This window comes from Ochotona curzoniae, unplaced genomic scaffold (assembly GCF_017591425.1).
Source record: "Ochotona curzoniae isolate NIBS_2020 unplaced genomic scaffold, NIBS_Ocur_1.0 contig_2318, whole genome shotgun sequence".
Classification (NCBI taxonomy): Eukaryota; Metazoa; Chordata; class Mammalia; order Lagomorpha; family Ochotonidae; genus Ochotona; species Ochotona curzoniae.
The window spans coordinates 11,303,636-11,326,067 of NW_024465419.1; the positions used below are offsets into that span (position 1 = coordinate 11,303,636).

General features: G+C 43.3%; 1 long non-coding RNA gene across 1 annotated transcript in view; it reads right to left on the reverse strand.

Annotated features, from left to right (window-relative positions):
• LOC121151302 overlaps positions 1-20,974 on the reverse strand; it is a 62,557-nt gene extending 41,583 nt beyond the window's left edge. Inside the window, exons 1-2 of the long non-coding RNA XR_005883148.1 lie at positions 20,876-20,974; positions 1,150-1,237 (exon numbers count right to left, since the gene is read on the reverse strand). This is a non-coding gene — a long non-coding RNA (uncharacterized LOC121151302). The remainder of the gene's footprint in view (positions 1-1,149; positions 1,238-20,875) is intronic.
• Positions 20,975-22,432: the final 1,458 nt, after the last annotated feature.

Sequence of the window (22,432 nt, forward strand, 5' to 3'; positions counted from 1 at the left end):
CAAGGTAGTGCTCTGAGGTCCATATGAGGCACACACAAGTCTTGTCCTGCAAGAACCACGGGGCACCATGCAGGGGGCATGGGCAACCACACGTGGGTAACAAAACCTAGGAAAGCAGCACTTGATGAAAACCTGAGGACAGGTCCACAGACTCTCATGCACATTTCGGAAACCCAGTAAACTCAGAAACCCCTTTCTTGTTTTATCAAATTTCTCATTGAAATCCACATGATGGCCCAACAGCCTCTGAAGTGCATGAGTCTCCCCACAATCTTTGCCAGCCCTGCTGAGTGAGCAGTCACCCTCTGCAGAAAAGGGGGTTGTGGCATTTGTTCAAGAGTGTGCCTCCCAAGCTGTGCTGGAGGCTTTGTGTTATGTGTCACATGTGCACGGTCTCTCTTTCCAAAGCCTCAAATAATCTGAATTCCAGAACGCATTATGGGCCCCATGGGCTTGGCACAAGGAACTGTGGATGAGTATCTGTAAAGCAGAAGGGAAATGAGTGACATCGGAATGAATAACACTTTCACACTGGAAATCGTTATTTCTCATGCACACTGTAAACTTGTGATGTGAGATAAAAAAAAAAAAGAGTGTGTGAGGTAGTATATAGGACAGCTGAAGGTTTTTCGCATGAACAGTGTAACTAGCCTCCCCCCACTCTCCCCAACAATGAAACAAACTATTATGTACCTCCATCACCCCAGGAAGGAGAGGCAAAATCTGCTCACAGATACAGCCCAGTGCCCCCACTGCAGCCCACTCCTCCCTCTAGGCAGCCCTCCTGCTAGAAATAAAACTTCCTTCTAACTCCAACCAGCAGGGACCCGAGCAGCTCGCTGGCTTCACCGGCTCTGTTCTCAGACTAGCTCCAGGCCCACGCAGCCTTAGCCTGAGATGAGCAGCTTATTTTTGTTTTTATTTTTTTCAAGGCTTGTTTATTATCAAGGGTCATACTGAGAGACAGATATAGAAAGAGAGAATTTCCATCCGCCAGTTCACTCCCCAAGAACAGCAGCCTGGAACTCCATCCTTATCTCTCACATGGGTGTCAGGAGTCCAAGCATTTGGGCATCTTCTACTGCCTTCCTAGCTGCACTAACAGACAACTGAATTGGAAGAACACTTGGGACTTGAACCAGCACTCACAGCGGATGGCAGCATCACAAGCAGTTGTTTAACCATGGCACCACGCAGTCCATGCAGCAGCTTCAAGCTTGCGTCCAGGCTCTCTCAGCTGCAAGTATAAGAGATGGCAGAGAGGAGTGGTTAACATCTCTAACTCTAAAGTTTAATGTAAAAAAAGATTTCACAGGAGACAAGTTTTCATGTGCTCACAAAGTAGGAAAAGGGCCAGCTGTCTAGCCTAGTGGTTAAGAAATCCTCATCCCAGGGCCTGGTGTGGTAGGCTAGTGGCTAAAGTCCTCACCTTGCATGCACTGAGATCCCGAATGGGTGCCTGTTCATGTCCCAGTTGCTCCACTTTCCTTTTAGTTCCTTGACCGTGGCCTGGGAAAGCAGTAGAGGACAGCCCAAAGCCTTGGGATCCTGCACCCATGTGGGAGACATGAAGAAAACTCCTGGCTTCAGATCAGATTAGCTCTGGCCATTGCGGCCACTTGGGCAGTGAGCAAGTGAATGGAAGATCTTTCTGTCTCTCCTTCTCTCTGTAAATATGACTTTCCAATAAACATAAGTTTATCTTTAGGAAAAAAATGAATCTTCATCCCACATCACAGTGCCTGGATCTAAGTCCCTAACCTCACTTCCTAATCTCTGTCTATCCCTGTACCTCCTCAAAAAGTTTTTTAAAAAAAGAGAGAGAGACTTTGGGTAAGTTACCAACTATTCAGGCGGTTCTCATTTATAAGGATTTCAACTTAAACTAGAGCTTGACATCTCCTTTCTACCAAGTTCAACCTTTCATCCTTCAAAGGACTCTTGACCTGTTTGAACTCCTCCCCATCCCCGTTTGGTGGTGTTTTTTTGTTTTTTTGTTTTTTGTTTTTTTTTTTTTGGTTTTTTTTTTTTGGCTTCTATTAATTCACTTAGAAATATATAGTGAACTTGTGAGACAGGCTAGTCCTCTGCTGGATCTTCCATGCAAGTGCAGGGTTCCAAGGCTTTGTACCATTCTCTACTGCTTTCCCAGGCCACAAGTTGAGAGCTTGAAGGGAAGTGGAGCAGCCAGGATACAAACCAGCACACATATGGGACCCTGCCACATGCAAGACAAGGATTTAGCCACTGAACCCTCACACCAGGCCCATGAGTACATTTTTTTTCATCTGATATACATTTGCAATTGTTACTAAGGGGATTCATTTCTTTGGATGGCTTGTCTTCCCAAATTGTAAAAGGTTATTTCAAAAAGTTAGTGGCAAAATGGAAATAAAAGAGAAGTTAAGGAAGTGAAAATTAGTACAACTGTTATGAAGAACAGTTGGAGAATAATGAAGAAAACTAAAAAGAGATCTACCATGTGACCCAGCTACCTTGCTTCTGAAAATATATCCAAAGGAAGTAACATCAGCATATGAAAGAGGTACCTGTGCTCCCATATTCATTGCACAATGTTCAGTACACTGAAGATATGGACTCATCCTAGGCATCCATCAGTGCATTAATAGATAAAGAAACATGGTAGAGAATCAAGATGGTGGAATAGGGTAAGGACACATTCAAACGGATGAAAAAACATTTAATCAGGATGAAGCAGAGAGGACTTATTCTAGGAAATGGGAAGGGACAGAACAACAGCAGAGGGGTACCTGCAGACTGACAGACACAGGAAGGCAGCAGACACAACAGTGTGGTGTTGCAGTGACTGATACTCTAGCAGCATTCAGCTATCAGCGATCTGAACTACACCAGCAGCTGGAACTCCAACAGCAACCAGGTAGGAAGGGACTTTCACTGGGAGCTTGGGAGGTGAACCCAGACAAAGAACTGACCATCCTGATGGTCTGTTTGATTTGACAAGGAGCAGAGACAGAGCAGCAGATCTGAGCCTGGCAGTGTGGGAACAGAGTGGATTGCATAGAACAGTCTGCCCACCCTACCCCCTGCCAGAGCCATATCGGGCACAATTTTGCTTAAGGAGGCAAGGGCTATGGACAGTACTGCACATGCACTGAGCTGGGAGTGAGCTCATTTCTGGTTCAATGAACTGCAAAAACATGGCATTCCACAGGTTCCACCCAAGATAGGTCTGGGTAGCCCTCAGACCTGATGCCCAGCAGATCAAGAACTCTAGTAGTGGTACATCAGGCGCCATTTCTTACAGTGTGGCAAAGAATTTAAGACTTCAGGGGGACAACAGTGAGCTGTGCATGCACTGAGCTAGGAGCCAACTCATGAGCTCAGAGCATTGCACTGGTCCCACAGGAAAATAACACCAACTATGGCATCATACCGGTCAAAACAGGTCTGTGTGGCCCTCAGACCTACTGGCCAACAGGTTCTGGCAAGATCATCACCAACAACAACCTAGTTATATACGACACCTGGTGTCTCCCTAATTCTGGGATCTGCTCCAACCAGAAGTGGGAGAAAGGTTGTACAGACAATGGTGCAGCCTCAGCACAGTATCACAGGAGGTAGAGACTGGTGAATCAGGTGCTGGGGCAATGGAGACCATGGCAGAAATCTAACAGAAGAACCCAGACATGGAACTCACCGGAGGGAGTGGCACAAGAAACTACAAACAAAGAGCCGTGTACCAACTGCAATAAGTAAAATCGAACTGAAGACCTGTGGGTAACACAGCTTAGAAACCTGCCCCAAGGAGAAGAATCTGATGACCAGAAGTACAATGGCCAGGAGCAAAAGAAGAGACAAAGGCACAATGAATATTACTGAAGACTCCTGCAAAGGAGCAAACGCTTTGCCAACCTCAGAGTTCAATGAGGAAGACACTGAGAAAATGGGGGATAGAGAATTAAAAACACTTACTATAAAAATTCTTATCAACAAGAAACACATAAAGCAGGCATTCAAGGAATTTAAAGAATATGTCACACTGGAAATGAATAAAATGAAAGCTGATATATCAGAAATGAAGAATACAGTGGAGCAAACTAAAAGTACAGTGAAGAGTCTCCAAAATAGAACAAAGGCGACAGAAGAAAGAATCTCAAAATTAGAAGATATTTATTACCTGGGGGAAACAAACAAAAAGCTGGAAGCAGAGCTGGATCAGGCTTAAAAAAAGTATTCAAGAATTGAAAGACACTATTAAAAGGCCAAATATAAGAATTACGGGAGTGCCAGAAGGTGCAGAAAGAGAAGCTGGATTTACAAATGTAGTTAATGAAACAATAAAGGAAATTTTCTCTAATCTAGAGAAAGAATTGGGAAACAACATCCAGGAGGGGCACAGAACTCTCAACAGGCTTGACCAAAAGCAATCTTCACCAAAACACATGATCATCAAGCTCTGTTCAATCCGACAAAAGGATTAAGGATCCTTAAATGTGCTCATGAAAAAAAATCAATTGACATATAAAGGATGGCCAATGAAACTCACAGGAGACCTCTCACAGGGAACTCTACAGGCCAGAAGAGAATGAAACGTCATAGTCCAAATTCTAAAAGAAAAAAAAAATTGTTGGCACAGGATAACATACCCAGCAGAACTTTCCTTTGTCTTTGACAATGAAATAAAATTCTTCCACAGTAAGGAAAAGTTAAAAGAAATATGCCTCTTCCAAACCTGCCCTACAAATGATACTTTAAGATGTTCTCTTGCAGAGAAAAGGAAGAGCACCCACAAAAACCAAAGACAAATGTGAAGAACATCCCAGTAAAATAACAACATAAGACTAAATCAATGAACAATCCATTGCTAAAACCAAATTACCACCACTCTTATTAACCCTGAATATAAATGGCTTAAACTCATGAATCATTAGTAGACTGGATTAAAAAACAAAATCCATCTGTTGTTGCTTACAGAAAACACATTTCACCAACAAAGATCAGTAGAAATTCTATCTCATGGGTTTTGATTTTATTTTGTTAGTTTCATCTCTTTAAAACACTTTCTTCTGATCAAATTTTTCACTGACTCATAGATCATACAGTAGCATCATTTTCTTCAAGAAGGTTCTTGATTTTCTTCTTCATTTTTTCAGTGACACATTAGTCATTTAATAACACTTTATTTAACTACATGGTGTTGTTGATTTTGTTTTGTGGCTTTTCATTAAGGGGATGTATAGTAACTGTGTAAAGCAGACTATCATATTTATTAGCATGTTATTAAATTCATGGTGTTGCAAATTTATATTTTTCTTTCTTTAAAAAAAAATAATAAATTGGAAAATTATATGTGAAGAAACCAAAGGAATAGCTGTTGTAGAATATTTTTTTCCAAAGGACAGAAATGCAATTTCTTATTACTTGTAAGACAGTATGATCCTGTTTAATATAATAAACATTGACTGTGTCTTTATTAAAAAAAAAGAAACATGGTAATTTCTATACACACTGGACTATTAAATCAGTCAAAAAAGACTGAAATACTGACATTTACAATAAAATGGATAGAACTAGATATCATTATTAAATAATCTAAACACAGAAATACAAATATCACATATTCCCTCTTTCATATGTGCACATTCCATGTGTATGTGTGTATGTATACTCAGCTTGAATATGTTGCTGGGGGCTGGGAAGCATGGTGGATTATATGGCTACCAGGAACCAGCAGGTGAGGGGAATGGATTCTGGTGTTCACAAAATAGTGGGGTGTCTATAGCCTGAGATAAAGGAAACGGAAAAGCCAATCTCCGGTTATGATTGGGCTATTCTGTATATGTCTGTTGAAATATTGTATCATGCTCCAGAAAATGTACAGGGACTTCCTATTAACTACTTAATGATCACCCATATGAGTTCAGATTATTTTTGCTTTTGTTAGTAAAAGTAATTGTAGTGTTCATCCTTTGCTGTATTTGTTTACATCTCTCTCCTACTGCACTGTGTGTTTCTTAAGCATGTTTTCATATGTGCTAACTACAGGTGTTTGATGAGGAAGTGAAACATGGCCTACATTTGTTCTGAGGATTCCCTGTCCCTATAACTACGCTCAATGACAGATAATACTCAGACATGTGTAGGACTTCACAGTTTCCTAAGGGCTTTCACAGACATTTCTTTTTAAAAATTAAAAATATGCCTTGAACACAGAATTGTACCAAGTTTATACTAAATGGAATTGGGAGAAGTTGTGTTCTTTTTCTCAGCTTGACCTCTAAGTACACATCTTTACAGTAGCTTTTGAAAGTGACTTTCAGTCACCTGTATGCGTTTCACCCTCTTCAGCTAGAGAATAATCAAAACATTAAGAATGTAAACAACATCAAAAGGAACTTGGGAGGGAACCCAATCAAATTTGTTGAGCTTGAAAGATTTGGAACAGTAGAATGATTTCCCAAAAGAGGTAAAAAGAATCACCACAAAATGGCAACCACTGCGAATCCAAACTTACCAATCCATTCAGAGGATTTTGGTATCACTCTTCTTGGGGAGAAAAAAAAAAAAAGAACTACAGGAAATGATTGGATCTACAGGAAATGATTGGCCACCAGAAGGTGCAGCCTTCACAACCTCACTCCTGTGCCAGACCCACCAGGAGCCAGCCTCATTGACCCACCTAACTATCTTTCCAACCAGTCCCCCATAAACTGTGCTCCATAAAAGGGCACGTGTCTCAGCTCTAGGCTTCCAGGCAAGGACACCATTTCTTAGACGGATCAACACTACCCTAGCCTGTAGCATTCTATCAGGAGCAACCTGGTACCCTTGTTCTAGTGACATGCATCCTGTTCTCACACCTGCTCCCGAGTACAGAAATGTATACGTAGTTAATTTATGTCTTCCATTTCCCTCAAGTACACTGATGATGAATAAGTCAGAACAATGTGAGAACATATGAGGCTGTTACATTTAATTTAGCAATTAATAATTAAGATGCAGAGGCCTGTTTGTCATTTAGAAACACCAGGATTCATCCTTTTAATTACCATCTGGGTTTCTTGTAGATTATTTGATTTGCTTAAGCCTTGTTTACTTTCATTCAAAGGCCCTCATATTTTGTTCATTTGGCATACCAGATATTCAGCTAATCGCCTTAGCAGAAAACAAAATAAAATATGAAGGCACTCAACACTTGAATCACTCTAGGGGTGAAGAAAGCATGAGGTGTTGGGGACAGAAGGAGCCTGCTGGCCCCCTGCATCCCTACTCCGCACCCCTGCCAGAGCTCTGACCCCCCTCCTTCCCTCTTCCTTCCCTCTCTGTATTCCCTCTCCTTCAGCCCTGAGAGTTCTTTTTTTTTTTTTTTTGCCACTTGAAAAATGTTTTTTTTTTCATTTTACTTAATTTTTTTTATATTACTTAGTTACTTAGGGTACAAAGGGTCAAGGACTGCAGGAAAGTGGGTAATACCATTGTTTTTACACTAATATCATTTTTTCCCTGTATCTGGGGTCAGGGAAGAAACAAAGGGAAAAGCCTCACCCAGCCTCCCTCTTACACTAGGTCCCCAATGTGAGACACACTCCGAGGGTCCTGCTTAAGCAGTTTCTATAGTTCAACAGTTCTGAATTGCTGCCAATCTCGCTGTTCCAATCACAATGAAATCTATTCAGGATCTACTGGCTGACATAGTCCCTTCATAGTTGGGGTTCTGAGATCAGCAATTCAGTTGGAGGGATCTCCAAAGAAACTTCGTCTGAGGTGATCCCAAACCTGATTCTTGTGTGAATTTGCCAGTACAGGATCTGGCACAGTCTGTTGCCCCAATCAGCTTATGCATATGCTGCTCATTGCAATTGCTGGGTTAGTTCTGTTTCCAGCCCTGTCTTCCACACAAACCGATGGGTGTTGCAGTCCAGCCTGATCCTGTCCACTTCATACTCAGACCTCACGCTAACCAGTGGGAGCTGCAGCCTAGTTGGGGCGACTCCCCATAACCCCCTCCAGCCTGTCCCCTACCTTGGTTCCCATGCTTACCAGTATGTACCACAGACTTGTTCAGTCTGTACCACATCCCATTTAGCTCTCATACATGTCAATGGGCATTGAAGCCTGGTTCAACCTAACCAACCCTACTATCCAGTCCACACACATACTGGCGGGTGCTGTTCTGTCTAGTCACCCCTGTCCCTGTCCTGGTTTTCCTGCTCTCCAGTGGGAGTGGTTACCCACAAGGGAGGTGCCCACTATCTCCCTATTAGGCTACTCCAACTTCTGAATCATGCACTCTCCAGGTGGTTCTGGAGTTTGACAGATTAAGCTCCCAGTGCCAGCCTCTGCCAGCTGATGCTGCGGCAAAGTCCAACCAACCCTCACCCACTCTAATTTTTACTTGCGCCAGTCAAAACAGTCAGTCCAACCTGGCCCTTTGCTGATCTAGCTCACCTGAGGTCAACAGATGTTGTAGCCCTGCCTGGTCTGGTCTGCCCCCATCCCTACTCATGCTTTCCAGTGGGAGTGGTTGTCCAGCAGGGGAGTACACTTTCCCCCTGCCGGGTCTGCTCCTCCTCTCCCTGGTTCTCACATGTGTTATTTGGGCGCTACAACCACACTGGTACAACTCACCCCACCTTGGCATTCCATAATGTACACTGGTTTGTGTCGTGGCAGAACCCAGCCTGACCACACTATTCTGGTGCTCGGTTTCACCAGTGGGTGATGTGAACAGGTTCAGCCTGGTCTGCCTCCAACCTATGCCTGGTGAGTATCTTCCTCTGGCCTGGTCTGGGCTGCTCTCTATCATGCTTTTTGTACTCACCTGTAGGGACTGTGTCCTGACAAAGGAGTTTCCCAAGATCCTCCATCAGAACCTCTCCCTATGCCAGATCTTGCACATATTGGTGGTTCCATAGATCAGTCCTCATTGCTGGCCTTCAATCCATCCCAGTTCTTGATGTTAAATGTTTTAGCCCAGCCAAGGCTTGTCCATACCCAGACACTGCTCACACATAGCTCAGTAGGGGCAGAGATCCAGCCTAGTCCATCCTACATTTACCCAGGTTCTTCAGAGCACCATATGGTGCTGGCATCTAGCCCGGCTTGGTGCGTCCAGCTCCAGTTCACACTTATGCCAAAGGAGACTGCAGCCATATCCAGACCAGAATGCAGCCCCCACTCCGGCCCCCATACTTCCTGTGGAAATCTCAACCCAGCAAGGGTATACTCAGCCCTGAGAGTTCTTTATCCTTCCTCTTCTTCCAAGTCTCTAAATCACCCAGGAATTGTCCTTTCAAAACCCTAGACTCCTGACACAGAGAATCCAAGAATGGCTCCTTCTTCGCCCTTCATTTTCTATAAATTATCTTTCCTTAGAACAGGGGACTAAGAATGTTGCACTCACTAAGTGGATAAAAGGCCCCACATTCAAGGAAGGTCCAGGGAAAACAATACCAGAGACAGAGGAGAAGGGAGGGGAGAAGAAGGGAGAGAAGAGAGGAGGAGAGGGGAAGAGAGAGGAACAGAGGATAGATCTTTAAAGCATCAACCTCTTCTCTTTATGTGAAATCTTATGCAGAAACCCAAGGCATAAAACAGATTGAAATCAGAGCTGATGTGGTTGAGTCAGCGCAACGGTGTAGATGGCTTCCCCCAAGGGGGCCTGAGAAAAGTGTGAGAATTCATCAAATCGAAAAATTTGCAAGATCTCTTACAGCTAGAAATTTCTGTGATGCAGTATCAACAGGCAAAACAGTCTCTTTTCCTAAAACTTGAGACTAGTCACACCTGAGTATGGCAGGGACAGAAATGATTTCTATGGGCTTGTTCCAGCCTTGCCTCCTTCCTGACCCTACTCGTCGGCTGCAGGCTCTCCAGCCTCCACACCTGCCAAGCAGGGTTATGTGATGTAGAATCACCAGGAGGAGGGATAAGAGAGAAAAAAAGAAGAAGACTAAGTCAAAAAGTGAAACAAATAATATATGCAGTAATCTGGCTCCCAGGCATACACACCCAAAACAGCTTTAAAGGGAGACTCAAATTGGTCCTGGCATACCTGTGTTCGCAGCGGCAGCATTGCTCACGAGAGCCACCTGGTGGATATAACCCAAATACCTGAGTGGATGCACAAACTGGTCTCTAAAGGAAGGAAGCGCTGATACCTGCTGCTGAACCTCAAAACTTCATGCCAGTTGAAAACTCCAGATTTGTTTAAAGAGTACAAATCAACTAAGTCCATTTATAGGCAATTTCCAGAATAAATAAATCCCTAGAGACAGAACAGAAGGCTACTCTAGTGATGCCCAGGAGCTAGGGCAGAATGAAGAGTCAGTCTATTTTCTTTGCTATAATGAAGTATCTGAGGCTGGGTAAATTTAACAAGAAAAGAAGCAGGCCCAGCGCTGCAGCCACAGCTCCGGCTGTCACAGCCACTTGGAGAATAAATTAGCAGACGGAATATCTTTGTCTCTCCTTCTCTCTGTTAATATGAATCTCCACTCAAAATAAATAAATCTCTTCTTAAAAGAGGCTTGAAAACCACATTGATGTTTCACCTAACTACAGTGAGACTGGCCTACATTAAGGGCTCTACTAACAAAACCTGCTGGTGTGGATGGGGCAGAAAGGTACTCTCCCTCACTGCTGCTGGGATTGCAGACTAGTACAACCACTATGGCAGTCAGTATGGAGAGTGTTAAGAGAATTGAAAATGGATCTTTGTATGATCCAGCTATCCCACTTCTGAGAATATATCGTAAGGAAATGGAATATGCATATGAGAAAGTTACCTGCAACCCTATATTTATCGCTGCACAATCAACACTAGCAAAGACAAAAACAGCCCAGATGCCCATCAAGAGAGGAGTGGATAAGGAAACTATGATATATCTACTCTGTAATACACTACTCAGTTATTAGAAAGAATGAAGTTCTACCATTTGCAACCAAATAGTCCCAACTAGAGACTGTTATGCTCAGTGAAATTATTCAGTCCCAAAAGGACAAATATCATTTGTTCCTTCTGATATAAGGCAATCTTAATGCAAAATGTAAGCTCAATGTAAGCTTTTGATACTGTTTTTGCTCTATCTCACAGGTTTTGATTTTTTTTGTTTTTATTTTCATTCCTTAAAGAAGGTGTTTTTCTTATTAATTTCTTCATTGACTCAGGTGGTTTTTTATTTGCTTTTTCATTTCTTAAGTGACATCTATGTCTATATGGCATCATAACATTATCATGATTCAGATATAGGACTCTCCTAACCTTAATCCAGCCACCTCTCAAGGACCTCACCTTCAAGCACCATAACTGAATGAAGCCTCCTCCTTCTGTCAACCAGTCATCAATCCATTTAGTGTTAACATGAGACCTTAGTTAGGGACCCAAATCCTGTTTAAACCATGACAACTGACTTCCTAAAACAGCCTTGAATGGGAAGCAAATGTGTTGATTCATTCAAGGCACTCTGCTCCATAGTAGAGACACAGCAAAAACAACAAAAAAAATAGTTCTTGGGGTCAGTGCTGCGGTGCAAGGGGTTAAGCCACTGCTTGCAAGGCCAGCACCCCTTATGGGCGCTGCCTGGACTTCTGGCTGCTCTGCTTCTGATCTAGCTCCCTACCAATGTTCTTGGAAAGCAGCAGCAGCAGATGACCCAAGTACATGGGCCCCTCTCACCCACATGAGAGACCTAGATAAAGTTCCAACTCCTGGGTTCAGCATGGCCCCAACTGGAAGATTTCTTTCTCTTTCTCTTTCTCTCTCTCTGTCATTCAAATAAATTAATTTTAAAGAAGAACTCTTGTCTTCTTGAAGGTTAGATTCGTGAGGAAGGTAGAAAGCAGACATTTAAAAACAAAAAGATAGGAGCCAGCACTGTGGCACAGTATACTAGACCTCCACCTGTTGTGCTGTCATCCATATGGGCACCAGTTTCTGTCCTAGCTACTCTGCTTCCCATCCAGCTCCTTGCTTATGGCCTGAGAAAGCACTGGAAGACAGCTCAAGTCCTTGGGCCCCTGCACCCACGTGGGAGACCTGGCAAAATTTCCTGGCTCCTGGCTTCAGACTAGCCCAGCATCAGTCATTGAAGCTATTTGGAGAGTGAACTAAAGGGTGGAAGATCTCCTTTGTCTCACCTCTGTGTATAACTCTCCCCTTTCAATAAAAATAAATATTTTTTAAAATAAATCTAAAAACAAAAAGTCATCCACATAGTAAGACTCATGGTGGCATGTGGTATGGAGAGAAGTTGCGCAGGGAAGGAAGGGTGTGAGAGTTGCAGACCAGGGTTGAGAGCAGTTTGCTTAAAATTGAAGAAAGAATGAACAGGAAAGACTCCACTGTGTACACACTTTAAGATAGGAGAGAACAAATCATACAGACCCTTGAGGGAAGAATCCTCAGGAGCAGCAGCAAGGGAAACACCTTGGGACAGGAACATGCCTCGTAGCCAAGGAACAGCAGTAGAGTCACAGTAAAAGTGTATGGAAGAGGAAAGAGCAATAGAGAATGAAGTAAGGGGGATGGAGAAGACAGACCACCAAGGACCTTGTGGGTTATTGAATTGAAGTAGAAGCAGGCGGGACACCAGTAGAGAAAGCAAATCTTTCTCTTACAGCTCTGGAGGATGGCACGGTGGCAGCAGCAACTTGGCACATGGTGAGGGCTTTCCTATTGCATCATAGAATAGCACAGCGCATCACACAGTAAAGCATAGCTTCCGTGTTAGTTTAGCTCTCTCTCTTTGCAGGAAAGCACTAGTAACCATCAGAGGGTCGCCAGCCCCATGACCTCCTCCACCTCCAAATATCATGAATGAATGCATGAATCCGGGGACTCATCAACTTTGTGGAGGATCATCTCCAAACCAAAGTGATGGACAGGATCCACTGATGCCTCCCCAGGATCACCATGATCACTGGATTGAAACAGATTAAAGAAGGGCCAAGACAGAGCAGCAGGGTAATTTAAGATGCCATTAGAGTCCTGCTGGAGTAGAAGCCACTCCTCCCAGCAACCTTCACCTGCAAAGATTGAATCACTGGAAACTGTGTCCAGTCTGCTCTTGCAATGTCATGTCACTGCGATCATATTTAATCCCTGCTCGGTAAGAAAACAAAAAGAGAAAATAGAGCTGGACGAAAGGGTTACAGCTTCCCAGGAAATAAGCGGGGGGGGTGGTGGAATTAAATCGCAATTTGTGTTTTTGACAGTCAGGGAAATTGAGTGGACCTAAGTCGCCTTAGGAAGAAAAAAATAATAATGTTAGTTAAAAATAACAAGGCAATACAGAGCATACCAGAGTAATTAGCATTGAAAAGGGGTTGCCCCAGTGATCTCATTACAGCTCCTCAGATGGCTTTCCCAAGCAGTGGCAGGTGAGTAATAGGAAACCACTGGCTCACAGGTCCAGTGGTCTGGTTTGAAAAGTTTAGGATTTAATGTTGAAATAAATAGTGGAATCCAAAAACATCAAGATCAATTAGGTGAGAGTTAAGCGACACACACTAGTGTCCTATAAACAGCTCTCTGCAGATGGCCTATCACACCGGGTCCTCTCCTGAACATCAGGTCCATGAGCTACTGATACCTTTGAGCATCTGCCAAGTGCATGGTGGGGAGTGGGAGTGGGGGAGGCACATTTAACTATTCACTTTAGATACAGGAGGTTGGAAACCAAGACCGACAGCTTGGCAGGCTATGCTTTGTTGCAGCCGCTGATTTTTTTTTTTTTTTTTTACTCTGCTGACTCTGGAGAGCTGAAACAGAAACCAATTACTCTCCAAGATCAAAATCTTCAGATGCCTCAAGAGCTATTTTAATTTGGTTTTAGAATTATAGGTTGGCTTTCTTCCTCCCCTGGTGGTGTTGGCCGTAGCCAAATTAAAAACATCACCAAATAATGGAAAGTTACTTAAATCTTTCTCTCGTGACTATTCCCTTCCTGCAACTATTATGATGGTTTTCTGGCTAGCCATGAATTCATTTCTTTCAAAGTGGAATGCCCCATAGCTTGTCATGAACTATTTTTTTTTCAGCCTCTTTCTTGACCTCTATCTGTTTGTCTCATTTCCTTGGAAACCTGTACCTCAATTCCATGAATAGATTAAAAATAAAAGTTGACCCCATTTGCAATGAGGTCATTTGGGTGAATTGATTCTCAGATTATATTATAATGACTTAAACAATTCTTCTTTGCTCTGCAGTGTGATTAGAATCAAAGTGTGGTCCGGCTCTCGCCTCTCACCATCCCTAGTGGTCAAAGTAGAGCTGCCAGGCTGAGCCCTTCCTTCCTCACCCCAACAGCCCATGTTTTGATTGTGCCCACTCCTAGGACAGAATGACCTATCATCTGTCACCTACTAGAGTGAGCCCTGACCACGTAGTGGCTCCCTGCCCCCACCGCATCCTCCGATTCCACCTGTCAGAATTTGGTCTCTGCAGAGTTAGTCTCCCATCTTCACTGACACCTGAGTGCAACCCAAGAATCCTTCTCCCTGCTCACTAATTCACTTCCCTGTACTAATCCTCTACTATGGGCACAGCACTGTGCCAGGCGCAGGAATCAGTGGCCTGCAAACAACAGCACCTCCTATTTTTGCCTTCACCTGTTTCTAATCTGCATTGTTCTCCTGGAGTGCCCACCCACAACGCGTGCATCATTCCTCTTAGCAAGGACTTGTACAGAAGGGTCTACACATGTATCAGTACTTTACCCATCATTCGCTCTTAATCTCCTTTCTCAGTAGAAAACTCCCTTTTCCTTACTGTCAGTCTCCCCCCAACAGCATTTTTGTTAAGGTCAGTCTTAAACTTAAAATTCATTTAAAAATGATCTTGCCCTAGGTCTCAAACCCCTACTCAGCCATGTGTGAGCCATATGTGGGTATGGACAAACCATGGCTGGGCTGGAACATCCAACAGCAAGAACCAGATTGGGTGAAAGGCCAGTTCAGGAAAAGCCACAGTTCCTGCTATGACAGGAGGTGGACTGAGTAGGGTTGGCTCATGGACCCACTGGTAAGCGTGAAACCTGGCATTGGGAGAGGTTCTGATGGAGGAGCCTGGGCAACTCCTCTGGCAGGACACAGACCCAGCAGGTAAGCACAAGAAACATGATAGGAAACAGCCCAGAAAAGGCCATGGAAAGCTACCCACTGGCATACAATTGGCAGACGTAGGGGCAAGACCAGGTTGAATCTGTCCACGTCATCCACTGGCAAATCCAGGCACCAGTGTGGCTCGAGCCAGGGTCGGTCGCAACAAAGACTAGTGCACAATACAGAATGCCAAGGTGAGGTTGCCTGTACCGGAAGGGACCGCAGCACCCAACCAGCCTGAGAACAAGAAAGGAAGTGGGCAGAGCTGGCAGGGGAATAAGAGAGGGTTCCTTTGCTGGACAGCTACTCCTGCAGGAAAGCATAGGCTGGGATGGGGGCAGACCAGACTAGGCAGAGATACCACACCTGTGCGCCTCATGTGGACTAGATCAGGGAAAAGCCGAGCTGGGCTGATTATTCCTACTGGTGCAAACAAAATTAAAGTGGGCGAGGGTTGTTTGGGTTTAGCTACAGCATCAGCTGGAATCTGGGAGTGGGAGAGGCCTGGAAGGGAATAGTGGGCTCATCCCTCTTGGGTTACCACTTCCACGGGAGGACATAAAACCAAGATAGCAGCTGGGGTGGAATGGGATGTGGGACAGACTGGATTATTGCTGCACATACTGGCAAACCAGGGTAGGGGGCGGGCCTGGTAGGGGTTATTGTGGGTCGCTCCAACTAGGCTGCAGCTCCCACTGGTTTATGTGAGGGCCAAGTATGTGCTGGGCAGAACCAGGCTGGACTACAACACCCATTGGTTCCAGTGGAAGTTGGGAGTGAAAACAGAACCAACCCAGCAATTGCAACTACCAGCTGATTGGGGCATTGGACGGTGCCAGGCCCTGTACTTGCTAGCACATACAAGAAGTTTCTTTGGAGATCTTCCTAATCTAAATGCTGGACTCGGAACCCTAACCAAGACAAGACAGAAGACAGAACAGGTCAACCAACCATCTCAGCTATGATGAACTATGTCAATCAGTGGAGTTTTCAAAAACCTCATAGTGCTTGGAGTGGCAAGATTGGCAGCGATTCATGACTGTTGCAATATCAAAACCACTTGAGCAAGAACCTCAGAGCATGCCCTACATCCGGGACCTGGGGAGGGTGGGAAATTGGGTGGGCCTTCTCCCTTAATACCCCCCTTTAAACATGAAGGAGACAATATGAAAAGCATACTAGTATTATCCACTTTCCTGTAGCTCTTGAACCTTCTTACCCTAATTAACTATGTAAAGATTGTCAAAATAAAAAAAATTTTTTTTAAAATGATCTTGCCCTAAGTCCCTCTCCATCACACAACCTCTCTCCATTTCAAAGTAGCCAAGCTCCTAGAAAAAAAAAAAGAAATCCACACATTCTACCCTCACTTTATCATCTCTGCACAAACTTCTACCTTCATAGTTCCCAAACATAAATCCATGCCTGAACAGATGCCCAAAGGCACTAAATACATCCCTGAAGCTGAACTCATCCCCAGATTATGAGGGTTTGGATCCAACTTCTACTGCTTACTGGCAGAGTGACTTTGAAAAAGTCTGGAATCTTTTTCATTTTCATTTCCTCATTTGTGAGCCTCCAGAACTTCAAAGGGCCTGAGTTATTACCCAATTTGCAAACAGCAAGTTAGTCAGTCACCATCCCATGAATGCTGATAGATGATATGAAAGTGTTGGATCAGAGACAAAGAATGGTCTATGACCAACAACAACCACAGTAGCCAGTTTATCAGCACAGTTTGAACCATTTCCCTGAGCCCAGTTTCCACAGGGTGATACAAAAAGGGCCAGTTGATACAGCTTAGGAAAACTGCCCTTTGCTCCAAAAACAGATAACTACTCTGAAGGCCATTTGCTCCATGCATATCTTGAAATGATAGCCCAGAACAAATGGTTGGTGTCCTGCTCACAAGAAACTAAAAAATACAAAATGAAGAAAATGATATTGTAGCTAACTCACCAGGTTGTTGTATTGACATGTTACTAACAAGCTTTAGAAAAGAGTTGAGCACCCGATATGCCCTAATGTTATTTCATGGCTGTCTCCCAATATTCCTCTAGTTTTGGGTATATATTATTCATCTCTATTCACTTGCCTTCTAGCTCTCTGCTTGTGGCCTGGGAAAGCAGCGGAGGATGGCCCAAGACCTTGGGACTTTGTACCTACATAGGAGATCCAGAACAAGCACCTGACTCATGGCTTTGGATCATCTCAACTCCAGCCATTGCAGCCACTTGGGGAGTGAATCAGCAGATGGAAGATCTTTCTCTTTGTCTTTCTTTTTCTCTGTAAATATGCCTTTCCAATAAAAATAAATAAATCTCTTTTTTAAAAGGAAGAGGTGCATAATTTCCCCCAAAAAGATCCTAGGCAGCTTGAGAACTTGATTCAGACAGTGCAGAAGATAAAACACAATGGCATATTTATGGCCATTTACGTTGAAAATTATGTTAATATGTTTCATGAAAATTTACATTTATATTGGGTGACTACTAACCTCCTCCTATTACGGCTCTTGGCAATTTCTTTTGCACGAAGACGATACTATTGTCATCTGTCTTACTTCTGAGAGAATAAGCAACTGAACATTTCTTTCATGAATGAGTTTTCACTTCAGCCAATTCTTTAAATCACATTCTGTAAGCAATCTTCATAGTTATCATGCCTATTTGGAGACTTCTCAAACATTCTTAAGACTAGATTCTGGAATTGGAAAGTTTTAGAACATCAAAGTAAATCAAGGATGAAGACAAATTTCCCAATATGTATATAAAAGGAATTGGAGAGGGAAGAAGGGAGTGATTGTGCCTCTGTGTTGGATGTAATGCATCATTTCCATCAAGAATATCACACAGTGATAGTGGGTTCTTCCCGCTTCATACCATTAGGATCTCTCTTCATTCCATTACAATTTGGTGGTTGGTTATTATTGGTGATATTAACTTATATCACTTGATTAAGCTAATGTCTGCCAGGTTTCTCCATAATTAGTAGACATTTCATAGAGAGATACTTTGAAACCAAACAGGCATCTTGTTCCTCATCAATTTTTTGACTTATTTATTTATTTATGTAATTATTGGTACATGGTTCCATTTATTCATTGAACTTTAACCCATGACTGGCACCAAGATATGTCTAGATATGTCTTGGCACCAAGACATATCTGAAATACATCATGTGCTTTGTCTGCCCCAGCCCTGGAATTGGCCATGTCTCTAGAGAGCCCTGGCTGTATTTAGTGACAAATGGTTAGAAATAGAGATGCTAATGCTAGATACACTCGTTGCTCCTGGGGTGGATACCCTCAAGCCCTCCCAGGTGACAGAAGTAAGAGTATACAGGTGTTCGCACATAAATGCATGCGCCTTCACCCACTTGATATTATTCCTAAATCTACCCATAATATGAATTTACAATAATATCTCTAATACCAAACCAACCAGAGAGTTCATCTCTTTTCTGCCTTTCCATGTTTGCAACTCTCTTCTCTAACAATGAAAACGTTGCTCTTATTATCCTCGGGATCCTTTTTGAACACCCTTCCAGGTTTTATACGCAGGCCAAGTACACAGGTAACCTTTCCATCTTCTCAGGCCCCAACTGCCCTTCCCTGCAAGGTTGCCCTCACATGTTCATGCCCTCTTTACACCTCCTGACCTCTGACACCAGGCACAGGGCTGCCTCAGGAATGTAAGTCCCACTCTGCTTGGGATCAGACAGCAGTGCCAGATCCCTGTCACCCTGTCTCTGTACTCTGCTCAACTTCCAACACCCTGCCTGCATGCACATCCGCCAAAACTGGTTCTGATCCGGATGTCCCACTTGGGGCTGCTGACCTGCTCCACACCATCTCCTTGACGGGTGAGTAGTTGCTCCAGAAGGAACAAACACAGATGAGGAGAAAAAATAGCAATGTTCTGCTTCTTAACATGATAACTTTAGTTTCAGAACTGAATGAAAACTCTTCTATAAAGAGGGATATGGCCCTTTAAGTAAAGCTGTTACAAAAGTTTTATACTATTAGGAACAACTCAAACAAAATGCTATCAGATTCAAATTCAGGATATAAAAGTCACAAGCGAGCAGTTCAAGGTACAATAGTTGCTAAAAACCAAAATCTATTTATCCATTTTCTATCTCTCTCCTTCCTTCTTTACTCCCTCCCTCTCTCTTTCCTTCCCTTCTCCCATCCTTTCTTTCTTTCTCTTGGCACAGTACAAATTGTTTCTAACCCAGAACAGAGTTTGTGCTGTCACAGTGGTCATGTAGTGCACCATTCAGAGTCTCTCCTGTTTCAAAGAGAATGAGGAGAATTGGAGGAAATGAGGATTCCAGAAGGATAAACCTGGACTCTGTGAGTAGCCTGGGTAAGGTCCCATGCAAATGAGGCTTGTAGGTAGCTGGAAGAAGAGACCTAGAATATCCTGAGGGCTTCGCACATGGCTCATTGGCTTAATCCTCCGCTTGCAAGCGCCAGGATCCCAGGTGGGCACCAGTTCATGTCCTAGCTGCTCCACTTCCCACCCATCTCTGTTTGTGGCATTTGGAATGGAAGACCCAGAGGAGGCTCCTGGTTCCTGGATTCAGTTTGGCTCAGCTCCAGCCATTGTGGCCATTTGGGGAATGGGCCAATAAACAGAAGGTCTTTCTGTTCCTCCTTCTATGAATCTGCCTTTCCAATATAAATCAATAAATCTTTTTTTAAAGGAAGAAAAAGAAAACAGGGTGGAATGCAAGCATTTCAGTTAGGGGTATTTTAAGACATATCTTACATATATTAAAAACTGAATGCAGTTATTAAGGAAGACCCACACACACACACACCAGATTATAACATGTTTCATTTGTTATGATACATCCATCAGAACTAGATTTTTGCTTTTACCTGTGATGAACTAGAAAATGTCCACCAACTCTTATACCAAGAGCAACTAGAAAAGTTGGGACAAATGCAAAACTTACCTATTTGAAGGCACTGGGTTACTAAAATAGCCAGGAATGGGGAGCCTAATGTCCTGTCTTTGAGAGTCCCCCAGATGTAGATCCCAAGAGAAAGCTTGGGATACAAGGTGATTCCAAGACATATTGTGAGGGAAGTGGGAACATGAAATCTGGAAGAAAAGACCTTGAAAAACAGTGCTGGCTGTAACCATGTTTCTACTTGGAGTCACTGGAGCTGGAGTCCACAGATGAAGTTCAGGAACCTCATGCCTCAGAATTATCCCACCTAAAGGGTGAGAGAGCTCAGGAATTCTACTCCAAATGCTTTTTATAAGGTCTTCAAGAAAAATGCGCAATAACACCATAACAAAGAAAATCAGAGGACAGTCTGTCTTACCAACAAGGTAGGTGTCAGAATCAGAAATAAGACATTAAGCAATCAAATCTAGCTACAGGCTATATCACATCCTAATGAGGCTCATTCAAAGTACACAAGACAAATTTATACTTGAAATTGATCAATGTAATTTACTGCATGATCAGAATAAGGAAGATTAAATATATAATCATTTATAAAAGATGCAGTTGTGGGGTGTCACTGTGGTGGCTCAACTGGCTAATCCTCCACTTGCAAATGTCGGCATCCCACATGGGTGCCAGTTTGCATCCTACCTGCTCTATTTCCAATCCAGCTCTCTGTTAAGGGCCTGGTAAAGCAGTGAAGGATAGCCCAAAGCTTTAGGACCCTGCATCCACTTTCAAATAAGTACATATTAATTTTTTAAATACTACCAGGCTAGAAATGGGTAGATGGTTAACTCATGTCATGATGTCAGCAGACCCTTACATGTTAGTCTAGGTGGAGATGGAGCAAACAGAAGTATGTCAGTCTTCTCAGAAGTGTTGGTGGTCCAGGGGTGAAGTGCCACTCCAGCAGCAGAGCCTCCAGAGTTAGAGATCAGCTCAAACCAATTCCGTTCCCTCAGTGAGGGTGCCATCTGGTGGAAGAAATAGGTAAAGAAAACAGCAGACGTATTAGAAAACGGAAATGCAGTTGGAGCAACACAATCTCATTTTAGAGCTGCACTGCCCATATAATTCCTGTTAACTACACGTGGTGATTGGATTTAAATGAATTAGAATCTAAAACCTGGGTCCTTAAAGCATGTTAACCACGGTTCAAGTGCTCAAAAGCCATGTGTACTAATGGCTACCATACAGGGCCACACAGACATAGAATATGTTATTGGGGGAGGCAGTAGGGAAGGGTGGAAGGAAAAATCCCTCAACCTAAGGAGCTGTATAATGAAAAATAAAGAATTAAAAAAAGGAAATGCTGGGGGGGTGAATCCCAGTGCCTATAAAACTGTGTCACATAATGCAATATGTAATTGATTAAATAAAAAAAGAGAAAATGCTGTTATTCTGAAGTCATATCGAATAAACTTCAATTCTTTCAAATATATATGTATTTGGGCTGTCAATTATATATATATATATATATATATATATATATATATATATATATATATATATAAAATTGGAAAGGCAGATTTACAGAGAGGAGAAAGATCTTCATCTGCCGGTTCACTCCTCATGTGATTGCAACAGCCAGAGCTGAGCCAATCTGAAGCCAGGAGCCAGGAGCTTCTTCCAGGTCTCCCATGCAGGTACAGGGTCCCAACATTTTGGGCCTTCCTCGACTACTTTCCCAGGCAACAAGCAGGGAGCTGGATGGGAAGTAGAGCAGCCAGGACATAAACCTGCACCCAAGTGGGATCCCAGTGAGTGCAAGGTGAGGATTTAGCCACAGAGCCATTGCACCAGATCCAAATGAGACTTCAATTCTTAAGAATTCAGAGATGTCTTTTTGGTGCTTGAGTTGACTCTTGACAGTATTTAGACAAGCTGTGGAGAAGGGACAGTGGATTGAATATTACTCCAAGAAAAGAAAATGAACATGTCAAACAATAATAAGAGATGAACTTGGAAAATCAGGCAGAAACAGATCACTCAGCTTGTATGCAAATGAGCTCAGGCTTTATCCATAAGTAGGTGGGCCCCTAAATTAGCTCTCAGTTCAACTCAGCATTAACCGACTTACGTAACATTACAGCGGCAGGGAAAGAGAGTGTCAGAACCGCATCTGGATCCCTTTGTTGCTCAGGATCCCCTTGCCTTCACTGGGGAGGCCAAGGTCTCTGCTGTCCCCACTGACAATGATGTGCTAAAGCTGGCTCACGCCAGATAATAGCATGTGTTCTCAACTCTGTGACAGCCTGAAAACCATCATGACAGGAGTATGTATGCCCTAGGAATTGGAAAACATGGTGAAGACCATGAACAGGACTATTTTGTTTTTCAAGAAAAGCTAACTAACCAGTACATTGCCAGCTTCCAGTTG